The sequence below is a fragment of the Octopus sinensis genome, linkage group LG15, assembly GCF_006345805.1.
Source record: "Octopus sinensis linkage group LG15, ASM634580v1, whole genome shotgun sequence".
NCBI classification, from domain to species: domain Eukaryota; kingdom Metazoa; phylum Mollusca; class Cephalopoda; order Octopoda; family Octopodidae; genus Octopus; species Octopus sinensis.
The window spans coordinates 2,675,821-2,695,838 of record NC_043011.1 but is presented as its reverse complement, the minus strand read 5'-3'; positions in this window follow the sequence as shown (position 1 = coordinate 2,695,838).

The following is a 20,018-nucleotide window of genomic DNA, read 5'->3' as shown; positions in this document are numbered from 1 at the left end:
AACTTTGTTTTCCATTTTTCTGTGCACACAAATTAGATGTAATGAAACCTCCTTTCTTATTCTACTTCTGGACAGATCTTGTGTCCAGAACAAGGAGTTCATCATTCCCAAAGTGGAGCCCATTTTGTACGTTGAGCATTTTTATATCCTTGTGTACTATTGCTAGATATGCACTATGCTGGGTTCAGCTATCCTTTTGGTAGATTTTAGTAGTAGTAGTAGTAGTAGTAATTTTAGTAGTAGTAGTAGTAGTAGTAGTAGTAGTAGTAGTAGTAGTAGTAGTAGTAATTTTAGTAGTAGTAGTAGTAGTAGTAGTAGTAGGGGTAGTAGTAGTAATGTTAGTAGTAGCAGTAGTAGTAGTAGTAGTAATTTTAGTAGTAGTAGTAGTAGTAGTTGTAGTAGGAGTGGTGGTGGTATTTGGATGTGACTTTTTGAAGAGATTATATTATGGTAGAGTATATTATAGTACATAGACACACACACACACACACACAAATGTGTACTTGTGTGTGTGTTTTCATGCATGCTTGTATGTGGGTGATATGTAGTATTCATTGAAAAGTACATTACTCAGCATCAAATACGTCAAAAGACATATTTGTTGGCAGGTATTAACCCACATCACCAGACTAGCATGGCGGAGAGGCACTTCAGTCATTGTAGGAGGTTGTATTAGATTACATGGTACTAGGCATAGGAGTGGCTGTGTGGTAAGTAGCTTGCTAACCAACCACATTGTTCCGGATTCAGTCCCACTGCGTGGCACCTTGGGTGAGTGTCTTCTACTATAGCCTCGGGCCGACCAAAGACTTGTGAGTGGATTTGGTAGACGGAAACTGAAAGAAGCCCGTCGTATATATGTATATATATGTATATGTTTGTGTGTGTTTGTGTGTCTGTGTTTGTCCCTCCCAACATCGCTTGACAACCGATGCTGGTGTGTTTACATCCCTGTAACTTAGCGGTTCAGCAAAAGAGACCAATAGAATAAGTACTGGGCTTACAAAGAATAAGTCCTGGGGTCGATTTGATTGACTAAAGGCGGTGCTCCAGCATGGCCACAGTCACATGACTGAAACAAGTAAAGGAGTAAAAGAGTAAAGAGAGTAACATTCAATGCGTGTGTGTGTGTGTGTGTGTGTGTGTGCGTGTGTGTGTGTGTGTGTGTCTCATGCATGCACGCACATGTGTGTGTGTGTGTGTGTGTGTGTGTACAAGCAGTCAAACTGATAGATACTTGATGAGTTTCCTCAAAGATTCTGTCATGCAGATTCCATACACAAAATATTTTTCATATAAAGCTATGGTGGAAGACCCTTTCCTGACGTTTTGTGCAGTGGGATTGCATCCAGACCCATGTGACTGCAAAGAATTTATCATCAGACCTGCTTGAAAAATTCAAATTCCACCTGTCAAAAGACATCATGGCTCAACAATCTATTTTGTATTAGTGAAGTGAGCATCTGTCAAGAAAGATGATGTAAGTGACAACAGGGAAGAGATCTGTGTCGTTGAAGCTGTAGTTAAAAGTATTTGCAGTGATGTCATGTTTAAAATATCACCAGCAAACTAACTCGTATCATTATTCCATTTATCGTTTTATACAACACATTTCATTTCCTTCAAGCTTCATTACCTGAGGTCAGGAAAATAATTTCAAATTTTCTGTTTATTTTTTACTGAATTGCTTTAGCTGCACATAAATTCACATTCAAAACTGATAAACTATGAAAGAACAGGCAAGAAATCTTTTTTGATATGAAAAATTCTGATGTACAGATAATAAGTTATTTTAATGTAAAAACTGAAAAATATTATTTTTGAAGAACGTATCAAGCAGATAAAGAAAAATATTAAAAAAATAGGAGAGGTGAGAAAGAAAGAGATAAAGAAAGAAGGAAGAGGAGGTTGAGAGAAAGAATTTATAAAATTAGTGATAACATGCAGAAATTATTGAATCCATGCTAAGAATTTTTCTCTAAAATTCATATGACTCTGAATGCTGCCAGTTATATTGTTAACACTGGCGAAGAAAATATGAAAACTAAATTTACTTTTTCTCTCTCTCTTCATCTCACTTTCTTTCTCTCTCTTTTCTATCCCTCTCTCTTTCTCTCCCTGTCTAATACACACACACACATATATACATACATGCAAACACACATACACAGGTACAGGTGGGCTGTGTGGTAAGAAGCTTGCTTCCTAATCACATAGTTCCAGGTTCAGTCCCTCTGTGTGGCACCTTGGATAAGTGTCTTCTACCATAGCTTCAGGTCGACCAAAGGCTTATGAGCAAATTTGGTAGACAGAAACTGAAAGAAGCTCATTGTATATTTATATATGTGTATATCTATCTATCTGTCTGTTTGTTTCTCTGTAGATCTGTGTCTGCTGTCTATCTTTATATATATATGTGTGTGTGTGTGTGTGTGTGTGTGTGTATATAACTTATGATGAAAGTAAACAAAGTTTGTTTTAGAAACATTGAGATGTATTGAAAGATACATAAAAAAATATTTTATTCTCAAATGCATGATAATGCTAATAAAATAGCATGAACAGGATAAATTATCCATACATTGCAGAAAAATACGTTACTGGTCAGCCGTGAGACTCGAACTCACATACCTGTGATTATGCCTCAAGTGCTTTACCATTAAGCTAAACTGCCCAGTACTGCAATTTTAGAACTTATAAATTTAGCTTCATAAGACACTAACGTTAAATTCAACTTACAATGAAAGTAAACTGATAAATTCATAAATCTATAAGTTCTAAAATTGCAGAAGAATTCGTTACTGGGCAGTTTAGCTTAATGGTAAAGTACTTGACCCATAATCAAAGGGATGTGAGTTTGAGTCTCATGGGTGGCTGGTAATGCATTTTTCTGCAATTTATGGATAATTTATCCTGTTCATGCTATTTCTATTTTATTATATATATATATATATATATATATATATATATATAATATATATATATATACTGTTGTGTCTGGGGAGAGTCATTCTTTTTGGGTGCATTATAGTTTAACACACTCACTGGTAAAATTTCCACTTGTTTTTTTTTATATTTTTCTAAAATTTCCGTTGCGTCTTGCAACATTTTCAGTAGTTGTTGATTCTGACTGTTACTCACACTGCATTCATTTTTGTTTGCTTGTGCACATGTGTGGGGATTAGTGTGTGTGCCTATACATGCATGTATGTATGCATGTGTGTGTATGCATGTATGTGTGTGTGCATATGTATCTATCTATGTGTGTAGATTTGTATGTATGTATTCTGCATATTCATGTGTTTGCATGTCTGTGTTTGTGTGTTTTCATGTTTGTGCATGTATGTGTGTTTGTATGGATGGGCATCTCCATATGTGTGAACCTGTGTCTCCATATGTGTCTGTGTGAAGTAAAGTGTGTGTGTATATATGGCCATGTGTTTCAGTCTTCATTTGTGTATGTGTGCTTGTTTGTTCATATAACCTGTGTAACTATTTGTCTGTATGTTGATCTGTTTACTTTCATATCCATATGCTTACATACATGTGCATATATATATATATATATATATATATATATATATATATATATTCATACACCCACCCCACACACATGCATCTATCTACACACATATATATATATATGTATATACATACATCCACACACACATACATACATCTATCTACTTAACAGACCACTAACTATTCTACTCTACCTGTGTAAACTGTGGGTGTGGAGGTATGATATCTACTATGTATATTTCCTATTTAGTATTGGGAAGGTTTCACTTATGAGGACATACTCCTGCATATGCCTGAGTGTTGGATCCTTTGGGTGCTTGGATAAGATGTGGATGTCCAATTGACCCAGGTTACCTCCATGTTGGTATAGTATGAGGACTGTTTTTTTTTTGTTGTCATATTGTCTCAAATGTTCATTTTGTCTTTCTGCAATGCTCCTAGATGTCTCCCCTATGTATGTCATGTTCATGTCTTTACAAGCACCTTCTTTGCATCTTATGCTTTAGACTACATTTAATGCCAGGGCTAATCCTACATGTCATGCAGTTATCATAGTGCATATGGTATTCTCAAATGAGTGCGTCCTACATAGTTATGATCTGATGGAGTTCCCTGGCTTTTCAACAATCTTAATGTTGAGTTTGGTCTTCTTCAGAGCTTTCCTAAATCTATGGGCTAGTTCTCCATGGGCTGTGGCCTCTACAAACATCACTCCTTGCTATTTGTTGGTTTTATACCATGTGTTTGCCCTGTTTGCTTTGTCACAAGTTCTTTGTATCCAATTCCACTCTTTGTTTCTATATCTAGGGCAGGTACCACTGGGTATCATTACGTATAATGTTGTCTAATTTCTTATTAGCACCCCTGTATACTCGGACTCTATCTTTCTGATCATATCCAGAGAACTGCATGCAGGGCATGAAGTTCTGTATATGCTTATTCATTTCATAGGGTTCACATAGTGGGAACATGTTGTTCATTATCCTAAGTCTGCTATCAGTATATTAATTTTCATGTTGTGTGACAAAACTGAGCTCTTGTGAACAACATATTTGGAAGCTATAGGTTTCATGTAATAAGAGTGGAGGAGCTGCACTCTATTGTTCACAGTCTCTAACCAAAGTTCATTATCAAGTATGGGGAGTCTATTGTTGTGGTGCTTAGAGGGGTAATCTATAGTTACCTTGATACTTTGGTGGATGGAGTTAGCTACTTGCTGGATGCTCTCCATTATGTTCCTCTCAATTTCTATACTACCATTACTAGAGTTGGTCCTAACTATGATATTAATGTCATCTACATATCTACTGTAGAGTAGAATAGTTGTGAACTGCTCTACTAATATTTGCTTATATATATATATATAGCCAGCATAGAACAGCCACGTAAAATGTGGTAACAGCCATTACTGTTTAGTACTGTTATTACTAGATGAGTCTATCTCAGAGATTTAAAACCAGCTACTTTATATTGTTAAGAGATTAGTGACTGATAGTTGCTTCTTTGTTTATATATTGCAAGCAAGGATGAATAGCTGCCATCTCTAGCAGGCAAACGTCCAGTACTGTGGACAGGAAGGAACCCAGGACTAGTCTATTGGTTTTGCTTTGCTGGAGTGGGAGTGGTTCATTCCCTTGCTTGCAATAAAGCTGACACAAGTTATATATATATTCAAAATAAGCAACAAGAATATCTCCGGTAATTTGGTACGATCGTTTCACGCTACATCATTTTATTAAATATTGTAAGTATTACAACAGTTTTAAAATTTTGAGCAATCATCTGCCATTTATATAGGTTTTCCATTAATACATAATTTTCATATTAATTGATAGCATTATAGAGAAGGTAGATATATAGAGAAAGATGTTGATTTGAATTTTAAGAACATTGAGGTAGTAGAGCTTATCTTATATATATATATTCAGGGCACGTAAGGTATTTGAGGAATACCTGTTTTGGGTCATTGCTGCATTTTGGCTAACTCTGTATAATCTTTGTTTCAGGAAATAATAATGGCAGACCCTTAGCTTACTCAAGAAATGAAGAGGCATGCTGTTATTGTGGTTATAAAGGCTAAGCATAGTGATTTAAAATAACTCGAGTTTTAAAAGTCGCCAGATCTTTCATCTACAAAGTTTGTAAAGAGCTAGAGACTGAATATGGAAACATCACCAATATCGAAGCATAAAAAGCATTCTAAAAGCTCTGAAATCATCAGAACACTTGAATTTATCCTGCAACTTCAACAGACCAATGATTACAATCCTAGAAAGTCTTCAAGGTCAGTTGGAAAAGATCTCCATGTGTCAGAAGGAACATTCGGAAATGTTGTCCATGAAAACTTCAGGTATATAAGTCTTATATGATGATGAAAGGTCAATTTGTCAGAAAAAGCAAAAGAAAATCACTACATCAGATCTAAAAGGCTCTTAAACAAACTGAAAAATCCAGCAGAAGAAGATTTGATTTGGTTTTCCTCAAATGAGAAAAACTTCAACCAAGATCAAAAAGTTAACAGAAGAAATAACAGATGGTTATGTGCAGACCCATCTGAAGTACCAAGTATTACGTATACAAAATTTCCTGCAGCTGTCATGGTTTTAGGGGTTGTCAGCAATGAAGGACATATAATGTCTTCATACTTCTTTCCATGAGGCCTTAGAGTTAACTCTATCACCAACATTGAGGTTCTGGAAATAATTATTAAGCCCTGGATAGACAGTGTATGCAATGGAATGCCATATGAGTTTCAGTAAGACTCTGCACTATCTCACATGGCTCTAGTAACACAGGAATGGATGGCTGAAAATTCTCATGATCACATAACCCCTTGTTTTCTTCACTGATAGCTATGACAAGTATTGCTTTCCCAATTAAACACCCAACAAGGACCTCACACTGGGCACTTTCCATGACCAAGTTTATCATATAAGACCTACACAGGAATTCTCTGATTATTTATACAAACAAAGTGTCCTGTCTAACATAATTGTGTGCACCATCACTTCAAAGCTCAGAATGTCAGCTCCTCTCAAAGCCTCTGAGTCTGGAATCTGCCAGGACCAGCCAACATGCAAAAAGGGTCTAGTACATCTCTCTGACTGATGCATTCAAACACCTCCACATGATGTATTTAAAGGGTTCATGTCTGACATGAGTAAAGGAGTGATGTCAGCACACATAGACAATACATAGCAACTTTTGTTTGCCTTGCGATGTCATATTGGAACCAGACATGAGACTCAAAAGCCTGAGTACTTCATAATTAGTTGAAAATTATAAATGTAAAGGTAATTAAAAATATATATATATATAAAAACTGCATCAAACTACATAACAAATATGAAATGAACTTAATTTTGAAGAGCCAAAAAAACATACACACAATCTCATACATACATACATACAAAAATATATATCAATGTTTATGTATATATCTATCTTTATATATAAATACATACATGTATGTATGTATGTACATACATATGTATGCATGTGTATTGCCAGCAGCAGCTTCTTGTGAAATCATGAAATTATAACATCAGTTATTACAGTATCGAGAATATTTTTTTTAATTTAAACCAAGAGAGATATTTTTTTACATTTTAAACACGCATATTAAATTTTATCAGGAAGTTTTCTATGCATAAATATATTTAGTACATAAATATCTGTGCATGTGTGTATGTCTGTGAGTGAGAGATTAAGGAAGAGAGAGCTTCATCTTTAATATAATTTTAATGAAAATCTTTGATTAACTGGGATTAATTCAGGTTAATTAATATGGTACAGACATTGCTGTGTGATTAAGTTCATTTTCTAACCAAGTAGCATTGGGTTCACTCCAGCTGAGCAACATGTTAGGCAAGTGTCTTCTACTATGAAAACCAAAAAGTTCTGAGACTATTTTTAGGAAAGGCAGTTATAAATATTTTAGACTATTGTAATTTTAATATATTATTGCTACAGTTGGAATTTACAAAAAACTAAAATATGAAGACCGGTTGTAAATAACAGATGTATTAGTTTAACACTTGGGAAATGAGAAAGTCTTTTACATTTCAAGCCTATGCTCTTCAACAGAAAGGAACACGGAAATAAGCAGAGAGAGAAAATGAAAAAGGTTTAGTGGCTAGCAATCAATCATGGCAAATGCCGGACGGTGGTGGTCAGACAGGAGAGCTAGGAAGAAGGGGAGATAATAAAGTAGTGGTGATCTCAAACGAAGATGTGCATGTGTGTGTATGTGAGAGCGTGTATGTGCATGTGGATAGGGGCTGGTAACCTTTTGGACCCCTCTTATTTGTCCATGACAGCTTTTTTTCAATTTGGCAGTAATCATTTTCTTTACCTCCACCCACCCCCAAGATGGAGTAGTCGTTTAGCTGAGCTTAAAGAACACATTCAGTTAACAGTGCAGGAGTTAACTTCTGAAATGCTTCAAAATGTGTTTCACAATGTCAAGGAGAGATTTGAAGCATGCAGGGATACAGACATGTTGAAAATTTTCAATAAAAGTATTTGTTTTGGTACTAAACAAAATTCTGTCAGCTTTTTTTAATACAGTTCTATATTTAAGAGATGAGGAATTATGTACATTATTTACATTTGACAGATATTTGTCCTCATCTTGTTTGTTGTTAACGCGTTTCAGCTGATATACCCTCAAGCCTTCATCATGTGTCTTGGGGAAATTTCGAACCTGAGTTCTCATTCTTAAGGTATTTTTCGATGTTAATATTATTATTATATTATTATTATTATTATTATTATTCAGGTCACTGCCTGGAATCAAACTCAGAATCTTGGGGTTAGTATCCCATGCTCTTAACCACTACACCATATGTCTGCACATATGTCATAGTTGTTAAGAACATGGGCTGCTAACCCCAAGATTGCAAGTTCGATTCCAGGCAGTGACCTGAATAATAATAATAATAATAATAATAAACATCACAAAATACCTTAGGAATGAGAACCCAGGTTTGAAATTTCCCTAAGACACCTGATGAAGGCTGGAGAGTATATCAGCTGAAACATTGTGTTTACAACAAACAAGATGAGGACAAATATCCATCAAATGTAAATAATGTAAATAAGTTTTTTTTTTAATTTGCTCATTTTCATTGAAACAGATACTTGGTTCTGGAACACCCTGTATGGTGTAGCATTGTTAGTTGTTGCGTTGCTCAAGTATACATTAAGATCAGAGGTCTTCTCGCCATAAACATCCCATCTTTTTGTAATGCCTAACTTTTTTCGAACAACGAAAGAATCAATGAGAAACGAGACAGGTAGTATAAAGAACAATCCCTTCAGCAGTTGTCCATTGTTTTATCTACTCTGCATTTCGAATGTTGAGTTGTCAAACATTTAAACAAATTTTTTCAAAACAACTTGAGACACCAGCAAAAGAAGAAATAATGATAGACTTTTTTTCTATTCCAAAGAAAAACGATTTTATTCACACAACTATGCAACCAAAGAGTTTAAAGTACCAATAATGATAAGGCTGTTGACTGGGAGAACACAAACATGGTTTAAACAGTAAGCTTCGCTGGAAAGAAACATGCCTTTAAGCAGAACAAAAGCAATAAAAGATGGAAGGTGCAGTTATGTACAGGTTGATGGAAGAAAAGCAGGACAAAAACGATGCATGCAAATGGGTTAGCTGGAGGTAAATCTATTTGGAAAAGAATGATGAATTTATGAGAACATACCTGGGACAATAATAAGTTTATCCGATAAAACATGTAGGAAACTGCACGGACATTTTACTCACGTGCACGTCGTGTCAATCGCAACAGCTGATGTACTTGCGCGTACAAATACACGTTCCCACGGCTTTATCGATCGCATTCTCACCTGGAATCGATTTTTGTAATTTTTTGAAGACTTATACACGCCCTGATACCATCAGTATTTACATATCAAATTTGAGTGCAATCGGATGGAGGATGCCCGAGATCCTAGAAGACACACACACAGACAGACAGAATGGATATAGGTGCAGAAGTGGCTGTGTGTTAAGAAGCTTGCTTCCCAACCACATGGTTCAGGGTTCAGTCCCACTGTGTGGCACCTTGGGCAAGTGTCTTCTACTATAGCCTTGGGCTAACCAAATCCTTCTGAGTGTATTTGGTAGATGGAAACTGAAAGAAGCCTGTCGTATATATGTATATATATATATATATATATATGTGTGTGTGTATATGTTTGCGTATCTGTGTTTGTCCCCCCAACATCGCTTGACAACCGATGCTGGTGTGTTTATGTCCCCGTTACTTAGCGGTTCGGCAAAAGTGACCAATAGAATAAGTACTGAGCTTACAAAAGAATAAGTCCCAGGGTCGAGTTGCTCGATTAAAGGCGGTGCTCCGGCTTGGCCGCAGTCAAAAGAGTAAAAGAGTATATATTATAATGAAAATGTAACTGTCTTTAAGTAACAGTTGTCCTTAAGAATTAAACGTTATTCAGTGTTGTCATATCTCTATTTAGGTTTGAGACTTCAGTAATATATTGTTGCAAATCAAAATGATTAATTGCTATTTAAATATTGTTTAATTACCAGTTTCTTTCTTTTAATCATCACTTAACCAGGTATTTTATATCTTTAATCAGTTCTTGAGCAGCAGTTACATAACAATATAATCCACCTGATAATCAGCAGTTGAACAACGTCAACCGCACATTAAGCAGCAATTAAATGACATTAACCACTAACAAGCCACCAGTTAAATAGCAGAAGGAGACTAATAACTTCTGTGACTAACCTTATCTGCAACCATTAAATTCAAAATATATTCATTACTGTTGATACTTCAGTTTTCTGTTTGGTACCCTCAGTAGATTTTCTCTTCTCTATGGACTTTGCATATTCAATAAGAGAGATTTAATATACAGCAATTATACTTCAATATTTTACCCAGTGAATGATGTTAATTTCAGTTCATCAAAAGAACCATCACTTTTATTTTATATATATTTTTTTTCTTTTTGCAATACTTCATGCTCTGCTTCTAATAAGTTAAACACTTTTATAAAGTTGACAATGACTACTCCACAGCTAATAACTAATATTCAACATTCAGCCATATTTGAAGTATAAAATACAGAAAAAAAAAAGTAAAGGCAAGTTGAGGCATAAATATGCAAATATTGATTGATAAATTTTCTCATTTAAAATATTCATAACCACAGGAGTTTATAAGCTCTGCACATCCTCTGACAAATTTGTATTAACATACGCATAAAACTTTTTTGAAGAATATCAAACAAGATTCAAGAGAGGCAGAGTAGTGAAGCTGCTATTGTTGATGAAGTGATGTCTAGTAGGCTACTAAAGTTCCCTCATAGAATGGCATCAAATAATGTTATAAACAATTGCATTATGCCTACAGTTTAGATATGGAAGCAAGTTAGTTTGAACTACTGTGTTAGAAATAATCTTTATTAGCCGTTACTTCTAATGAAGGAAACATACTGTGCAAGAAACTTTTAGTTCTGATTTGATGAGCAGTGCTATAGTTGACACAGTGCCAACAATTTCTTCAATTCATAGCTTCTATATTTATGAAATTCAACAAAAGAGCATGAACCAGTATGATAGTTGATATGCAGCTAGTAAATCTGTTGCAACTATCTTCCTATTTTACCAGAAGAAAACTCCAAAAATCTTTAAAATGTAAAACATATTTTCAGTGCTGCTCTTTAGAATAACATACCTTCACAGTTAAAAATAGGATAACAATAGTAAAAAAAAACACCAACAAAAGAATATGATATATTTTTCACTGCCTAACTAGTACTAACAATACCTATGGATATTCCATGTTTATGTGAAAAATGTAAGTTGGCCAGAAGTTTATAGAGAAGCATGAAATATATGGTTTCTTTTGAAAGTATATCTTGCCTGAAATATTTGATTCTTTTGATGATGTAAAATTCTGTATAAGTAGTATTGTATGTGCCATCTTAGGTGACAATATCTCTGAAAGCTATAGATCTTATCACTACCTCTACCTTATTTTTCACTCTATGTCAAGCAGTAAACAATCTTAAGTGTGGAATGGCATAAAAGACACAGTCAAGCTAATATTATAATTCTGCTGCTGCATGACTATGTTACTAAAACATTAACAAATCCTAATTCTTTGTGTTTCATTTTTCTATTCACATGAGAAAAGTTCATAAGGCTTCACCCAATACAAGCCTTATTTATAATGTTTTTATTATTGTTCTTAGAGCTAACTAAACATTTATAAATTACATTATCTATATTACAATTATTAGAAATCTCACATTTAGTCTTATCACGACATGAACATTTTTCTAAATGTTGATTAAGTCTTACATCACTATTGGTAATATCATGGCTAGAGCTATTATTTATTATGTTATTATAATAATTATTTAATTTCTTTTTATTTATAGAGGAAATGATATTGTCTACATTTCTTGATGTTGAGTATCCCACTCTTATGGTTTTATTGGAAAATATATTTGAATAATTATTGTCCATTTTAAAAACCATTTTTACTATTTTAAGTGTCTCCTTAATAATACTAGTTATAAGTTGATCCCCATACGGAATGATTAACCATATATTTTTTATATTATCATTATTAGCAGACATCATTAGAATTAAATTATTATTCTTAGGTATATTATATCTCTTTATGTATACATTTTTATGTTTCTTACTATTGCTTATATTCTCATTATCATTATTACTATTATTATTATAATCATTATTAACGACTATATTATTTTTATCTTTATTTAGTTTGTTATATTGTCTTTTATTATAATTATTCATATTTTTACTGTTAGATTTATTATTAGTTTTATTAGGAGTACTTGTTATATTATTATTATTATTATTATTATTATTATTATTATTATTATTATGTTCATAATAATTAAAGAATTATATATTAGAGTTATATCCTGCTTCTTTTAATGCCTTATTATAATATGGGGCATGTTATAAGTATATATATCATACTTAATTCAAAATATATAATTATATTATAATTGCGACAATTACCATATAATATTTATGAATATGCATGCCATGGTTGCATCATTAGTTCACACACTGACTATCACTTAAGCTTTATATATTACACAAATACACACACACACACACACACACACACACACATACAATATTGGAGTATTGTTTCCATTCTTGTAGCAAAACATGACTTCCCTGGGTTCGATAGGCTTGACTTACTCCCTTCCATGAGAAACTGTTATCTTATACACTAAGATACACTTCTAAACACTCCAAACAGATGCAGAGAGAGAGGGAGGGAGAGAGAGTGATCAAGAATTAGAGAGAGAGAGAGAGAGAGAGAGAGAGAATGAATGAGAGGATAACCAAAGACAGTCATATTCCACCTCTTACTACATCTTTACACGCTTTCTTTCCTTCCACACCTTTTCATATTTAACTCTCCATATTACCTTCATTCTCTTTCTCTTGAGGCTTACTTCAATACAGTCTCTCACTTCTTAGAATTCTCTGTCTTATTTTGTCTCAATCTTTATTTCTCCTGTTTTCTCTTTCTATGTATTCATTGATTCCACTGTTTATATCTCTTTTTTTCTCTCTCCACCCCCATCTCCCTGCTTGTCTGTTTGTATTTGTTTCACTCTCTATCTTTCTCTGTATTTTTCTCCATTCATCACTTTCAATCTACAGTCACAGCCAACAGGTCCACCACCACAACTAACATAACTATCTACTGTTTACTTCTCATTTCATTTGCGTTACTTGCCTTAGCAAAACATGGAAGGTAGGTAGGAATGTACTATTGTATTAACATATATATTATAATAAGGCAGCAAGCTGGCAGACTTGTTGGCACATAGGCAAAATGCTTGGCAGCATTTCATTCATCTTTACATCTTGAGTTCAAATTCTGCCTAGATTGACTTTACCCTTCATCCTTTTGAGATTGATAAAATAAATACCAGTTGAGCACTGGTGTTGATGTAATCAAATTACCACCTACCTTAGAACTGCAGGCCTTGTGCCAAACTTTGAAACCAATATATAGATAATAGTCTTATATATCAGTATCACACAATTGATGAAAATTTAAGTTCGATGTTGGATCTGTTTGCTTATCCTAAATCTTTTATATTTATAGGATATCAACATACCATAAATATTTCAAGCTAAGATGATTAAGGCTACTGAAGGGAAAAATAAAACCAAAATAAATATGTCACCTAGCTTGGCCAAAAATGTAGGCCAAAAAGTGTATACTTGAGAAAGTTAAGGAGAAAATAGCTGAGAGTAATTGGACAAACTCTTTTAGTATCAACAGATGAATTCTATATTTGATAAGCAGTTTAGCATTTGTTTAGTTTTCTCTGAGTTCTTATTTATCAGAAAATATTTTGTATTTCAACTCACTTGTATCATACTCTAGACACCTCAAGCAAGCTAAATTTTGACACCCTTTTTCACAGAGCAAAACTTCAAACATTTAGCATTTAAACTGGCCATATCAGGTCCAACTATTGTACCTGTTTTATGTTCGAATTGGCCACATCTGGCTTTTCAAACCTACCCTATAATATCATTCTAAAAGTAAGCAATCATATGATCAAAATTTCAAAGCTACAATTTAATGCATGATTAATTCAAAACAATTTGATTATATAAGCATTACATTTGACAGAATAATCTGAATGCTAAAGGGTTAGACATAAGAATAAAGTGTTCGCTATATTACAATTTATCATATGTAAGGCAAAGTCATTTACTTTATTTACTATTTTATTTATTTACTTTACCCTTTTATTTTGAAGATTTGTGCCCCCAATTATGTGATGACCTGAGCAACTGCCTAAGTTTCTAATCTCTTCAGGCAACCTGTCAAGACATAGAGTTTGCTAATATTGCTAAATGAATTATTTTGATAATCTGTTAATTCTAATTGTAAATATATTATTCTGTTCATTTATTATTTATTATTACACAACAAGAATGATTAATTAGAGTCATTTGTGAAGTAATCATGTGTTATTATTGTTATTAGCTTAAATCTCTCAGTTCTATTACTTTGTGAAAGCTGTCAATTCTGCTACATATGTTAAATGTCTTAAATCTGTTAATGGAAAGCAAATTATAATCTACGAAGTACCAATTTATCAACCTTGAAAGGATGAAATGCAAAGATGACACCAGTAGTATTTGAACTCAGAATGAACAGAAAGAGCAGGAACAAATACTGCCGGGCATTTTGTCTGACACTCTTACAATTCTACCAGCTTATCATTAATAATAACATTTACAACTATAAAGGAACTCCTGTAGATAATTACACTGCTAGAAACTTCTTTCATTTCAAGAAACAATTAGCATTACCTTAGTAAGCAATTTTAAAATGAATTGTTAGAAGATAATGAGCTGTAACTAAATACATGAAAATGCTAATCGATTGTCAAATTACTACAGAATTAATAGATTGTTAATAACCTAAGGGATGCAGATAATTAATTGCCTATTTATACCTATTTAAGCTATTTCTTTTCTAAAAGCTTTATTCTATGTCTTGTACATGATGATATATTTGATTATTCTAGAATATATCCAAATGAAAGGCTATAAAACAACCTACAAACAAAGCGGCATATCAGTTGAAGCTGACCCGTGTTCACTATTGAATATTCTTTTGAGAGTTTATCAAAGAAGTGAAAGTTCTGTGGTTAAAAAAAGAAACACAAAAAGATTTTTTTAGAATTGTAGAATTATTATGCTATTCTTGATGCCTCAGTATATTATCATAAGCAACAATTTTGTCTTTGGCTAAGAAAAGCCAACATTATATTTACGTGTCATTTCAATCTTTCTGATATAGTTGCTATTTGTGATGAAAAGTATTTTTTATATCACTCCACTTCATTAAATGGAGAAAAACTTTCAATCTTTGCCTATTTTGGCAGCAATGATACCACTAGCTTTTATTGAAACTTGTGTTCTTTCACTCAAGAAAGAATTCACTTTGATTCTTACAATGCTAGATTATTTATTTTCAGAATTCATTTCCAATACTAATTATTCAAGAAAAATTATATTCAAAAGGAATATTAAGCATTCAAAAGAAGAGAAAAATAAATATATATATAAGACATAATTCATCAGAAAAATATTCTATTTTGTTATCATCACATCAGAGAGATACAAACTTTTTTGCGTGAGAAAAGTGAATTAAGATACAGATTTTATTGTATTTTAATTCATGGCATCTTAGCTACAACAAGAAAAATTTCTCAGTACAATATTTTCTGAGCACTTTCTAGAACTTTCTGATCATAACTCTTAGTCAGCAAGTCTGACATAGAAAACTCTTCAGTGTACAATACAACAGTGGTGTAAAATTGCTTTTATGTTTAATCTACACAAACAATAAATTTATATTTATAGCAGTCTAGTGAAGAGGCCTATATGTGATTGCTTGCCATACAAAAATTGGTTCCCAAACCTTCTGCAAATCACATTTTACCAAAGTTAGAAAAGGTGGGACATATTACATAATTCATTCTTAGATAAAAACTGTACCTAAAGCAATGGATTTTGATCACAAGTTTGCATAAGCAGAGCTAGCCTAGGGCTAAACAACAACAATGACAGCAACAATATGCATACACAGTGAAATAGCTACCATGTTTATAGAGACATAATAATTAGCATTGTTTACCTTAAAAATATTAGATTTGCATATACTTTATTTGTATTTTATGGTTTCTCATCAAAAGCATCGATCAAGATTTTATATATGTTGATGCATGTCAGATATTAGTGCACACAACTGATCTCTGTGAGTACTAAAGTGATGAGAAATTGTCTGTGACGCAGGCAAGATGCTGAGAAGATTAATAACGTAGTTAAAATCATACTGACATTTATAAGTAAATAAAGAAGGAAGGAAATGCCAACACAGTGTGGCATTATTGATAACGTACTCGTCTGGTTAGATACATTGCTTGTGTCCCATCAGCAGGTTTGTTATACATTTTTTTTTTTTTGCTTCAAATTCATGTTTATAGAGTCCTTTGTTAATATCATTTACATTCAAAATCTCAGCTGGTAATTTATAATGAATTTTTATTGTTCACTTCTCGACCACATAGTTTCAGGTTCTGTTCAGCTGTGTGGTACCATGTACTATTGTCTTCTTCTAAATCTCCTGACTAACCAAAGACTTGTGAGTGGATTTGGAAGGCAGAAACTGGAAGAAACCTTGTATAATATATATATATGTATATATATATATATATATAATATCAAAGGGAAATGGAATCAAAAATTACATTTCCAGTGGTCCAACACGTAAAAAAAATTTAGTCAAAAAGACTATATATTAGTCATACAAAATAGTGTATATTTAAATACATAGAGAATCCATTTACAGGGATTCTACGCGCTAGAAAGAACAGCTAAGTTCTATAACCACCAAAAATTGGGGATAAGATTTGACAGGAATAAATTTGGAAATTAAAAACATTTACCGTCTAAATTCCTGGACCAATTGGTTTCTAATCTTCTTGGATTCTCTATGTATTTAAATATACACTATTTTGTATGACTAATATATAGTCTTTTTGACTAAAACTTTTTTACGCATTGGACCACTGGAAATGTAATTTTTGATTGAATGTTTTGACTTTAATTAAATTCCATTTTCCTTTGATATTATTGAATACTGCAAATTTTTGGATAATTTTCGGTTAAAAGTTGACGGTTTATTGTAGTCAACAAATGGTCTGCGTCTGCACAGAAAATTTGAAGGGTCAGGTCGTATGTACACGGGACAGATAACCTTTTTTGTCTCGTGTAGATAGGTTGGTTCCTGTTGACGAAAATCAGACCCTGTGAGATCTCTACGACTCACTAAAAGAAGATTAGAAATCAATTGGTCCAGGAATCTAGACCTTAAATGTTTTTAATTTCTAAATTTATTCCTGTCGAATCTTATCCCCAATTTTTGGTGGTTATAGAACTTAGCTGTTCTTTCTAGCACTTAGAATCCCTATAAGTGGATTCTCTATGTATTTAAATATACACTATTTTGTGTATATATATATATATATATATATATATATATATATATATATAAAATCAAAGGTGCAGAAATGGCATACTCCAAATAAATAAAAAGGTGACGTAAACCAATGGTAGAGAGAAATCCAATAATTAGGTACTCCAAAACAGTCGGAAGGCCAGGGCCAGTCCATGTGAGCATGCAGTAAATAGTCAATTCAGATAAACAATCAATTAAAAAATGGAGAAGAAAAAAACGAACGTGAGGAAGTGCACAAAAATATACTAATTTGATGCTCAGTGAAGGAAGAGAGTTGTTAATATTTTGAGCATAGCTCATCATCCACGTGTGGTTACATTTCTGAAGTAACGTCACTTCAGAAATATAACCACATGTGGATTGTTGGCAATTTTTCCATATTTTTTCCTTTTTTCTCTTTGGAATTAACTGTTTCAAATGAAGAGCTATGCTCAAAATATTAACGACTCTTTCCCTTCACCAAGCATCAAATTAATATATTTCTTGTGTATGTCCACACATTCGGTTTTTTTTTTCTTTTTTGTCTGTTTTTTTTTAATTGCTTGTTTATTTGAATTTACTATATATATATATATATATATATATATATATATATATAGTTATCAGCAACAATATAGGGTGAAATTAATTAATTTGGAATAATCATTAATTACACCAAGTAGATTTCGGCATGTAAAAGCCTCATTCGAGGAAAGTTTAAGTAATACTTAAATACGGTGTGTGGTGAGGCAATTAGTTGCTAAACCCTTAATTACTTAGTATATATATATTTTTTTTTTTTTTTTTACTTGTTTCAGTCATTTAGTCGAGCAAATCGACCCCAGGACTTATTCTTTGTAAGCCCAGTACTTATTCTATCGGTCACTTTTGCCAAACTGCTAAGTGACGGGGACGTAAACACATCAGCATCGGTTGTCAAGCAATGCTAGGGGGACAAACACAGACACACAAACACACACATACATATATATATATATATATATATATATATATATATACATATATACGACAGGCTTCTTTCAGTTTCCGTCTACCAAATCCACTCACAAGGCTTTGGTCGGCCCGAGGCTATAGTAGAAGACACTTGCCCAAGATGCCATGCAGTGGGACTGAATCCGGAACCATCTGGTTGGTTAGCAAGCTACTTACCAATATATATATATTATATATATATATATATACATATGTATATATATATATATATATATATATATATATATATATAGTGAGGGATTATCAATCTGGGTAAAATATTTTATAAGCTCTTTGTTAATCCACCAGGCTCACAATATTGTGGAGATTTGCAAAGAACTCTGCATATTCTTATGGCAGGGTTCAAGGTTATGGTTCATTACCATTCTATATTGTATATCCATGGTCATGTTCCCATTATACTGGCTTTTATATATTGGCATAAATAATGGTCATTACACATTTTTTTTTATTGCAGTAAATTTGACTTACAGTTGTTTCCAGTGGTCATTATAGTTTTGTTATTGACAGGTTTACTCAACTGGTCCATTAATAAGTTGAGAAAAAATTGAACGATCAAAAAATTAATTCTACTTTTGTCAGTCATTTCTGGTTATAAAAAAGCAGAACACTGAAGGAACGATACAGACATGAGGGGTGGGGAGGGTGGGAAAGAGAGGCAGAAAGAATCACTAGAAAGTGGGAAAAGGAAGAGAAGTGATTTGGAGAGAGGACTAAAGTGAAGAGAAAGAAAGAAAGAAAGAAAGAGAGGAAGGAATAGAAAGAATATGTGTGTGTGTGTGTATAAAACAAGACTGAAACAAATGGATATTTTAGAGACTCACTAAATATGCTCAATAGCATGTTCATTCCATATGCAAGCACAATTGCATAACTTAACAGGTAACATTATGTAAATTCATATTGTAACATAACCAAAATGGTGGTTAAGTTACACAGTTGTACTAATATTTAGAACAGACACACTACTGAAACTTGTGTGGTGATGCTCTGAAATATCCTTTTGTTTTATGCTTCCTTACTATAAATTACACCATGTCAAATGTACCAATTCTCTGCTTCTCCGAACAGTTGAATTACAAGGTGCTTTCAGCGTAATCTGTTTAGCAAAAATTACACAGAAGTGCTTATATGTTAATTTGTCCAGATCTAATAATAATAAGAAGAATTATAATAATGATAATGATGATAGTGGTGGTGGTGGTGGTGGTGATGGTGGTGTGTCTTCTTCTTCTTCTTCTTCTTCTTCTTCTTCTTCCTCCTCCTCTTCTTTTTCAACAATTATTAAAACCTATCACATTCAAAAATTGATGCTTCACCTCCATTTTGGATTAAAACGTAAATAAAGAATCTTTATCCACCAGCGCAGTGTTGAGCACCCATTTTCATTGTTCAATA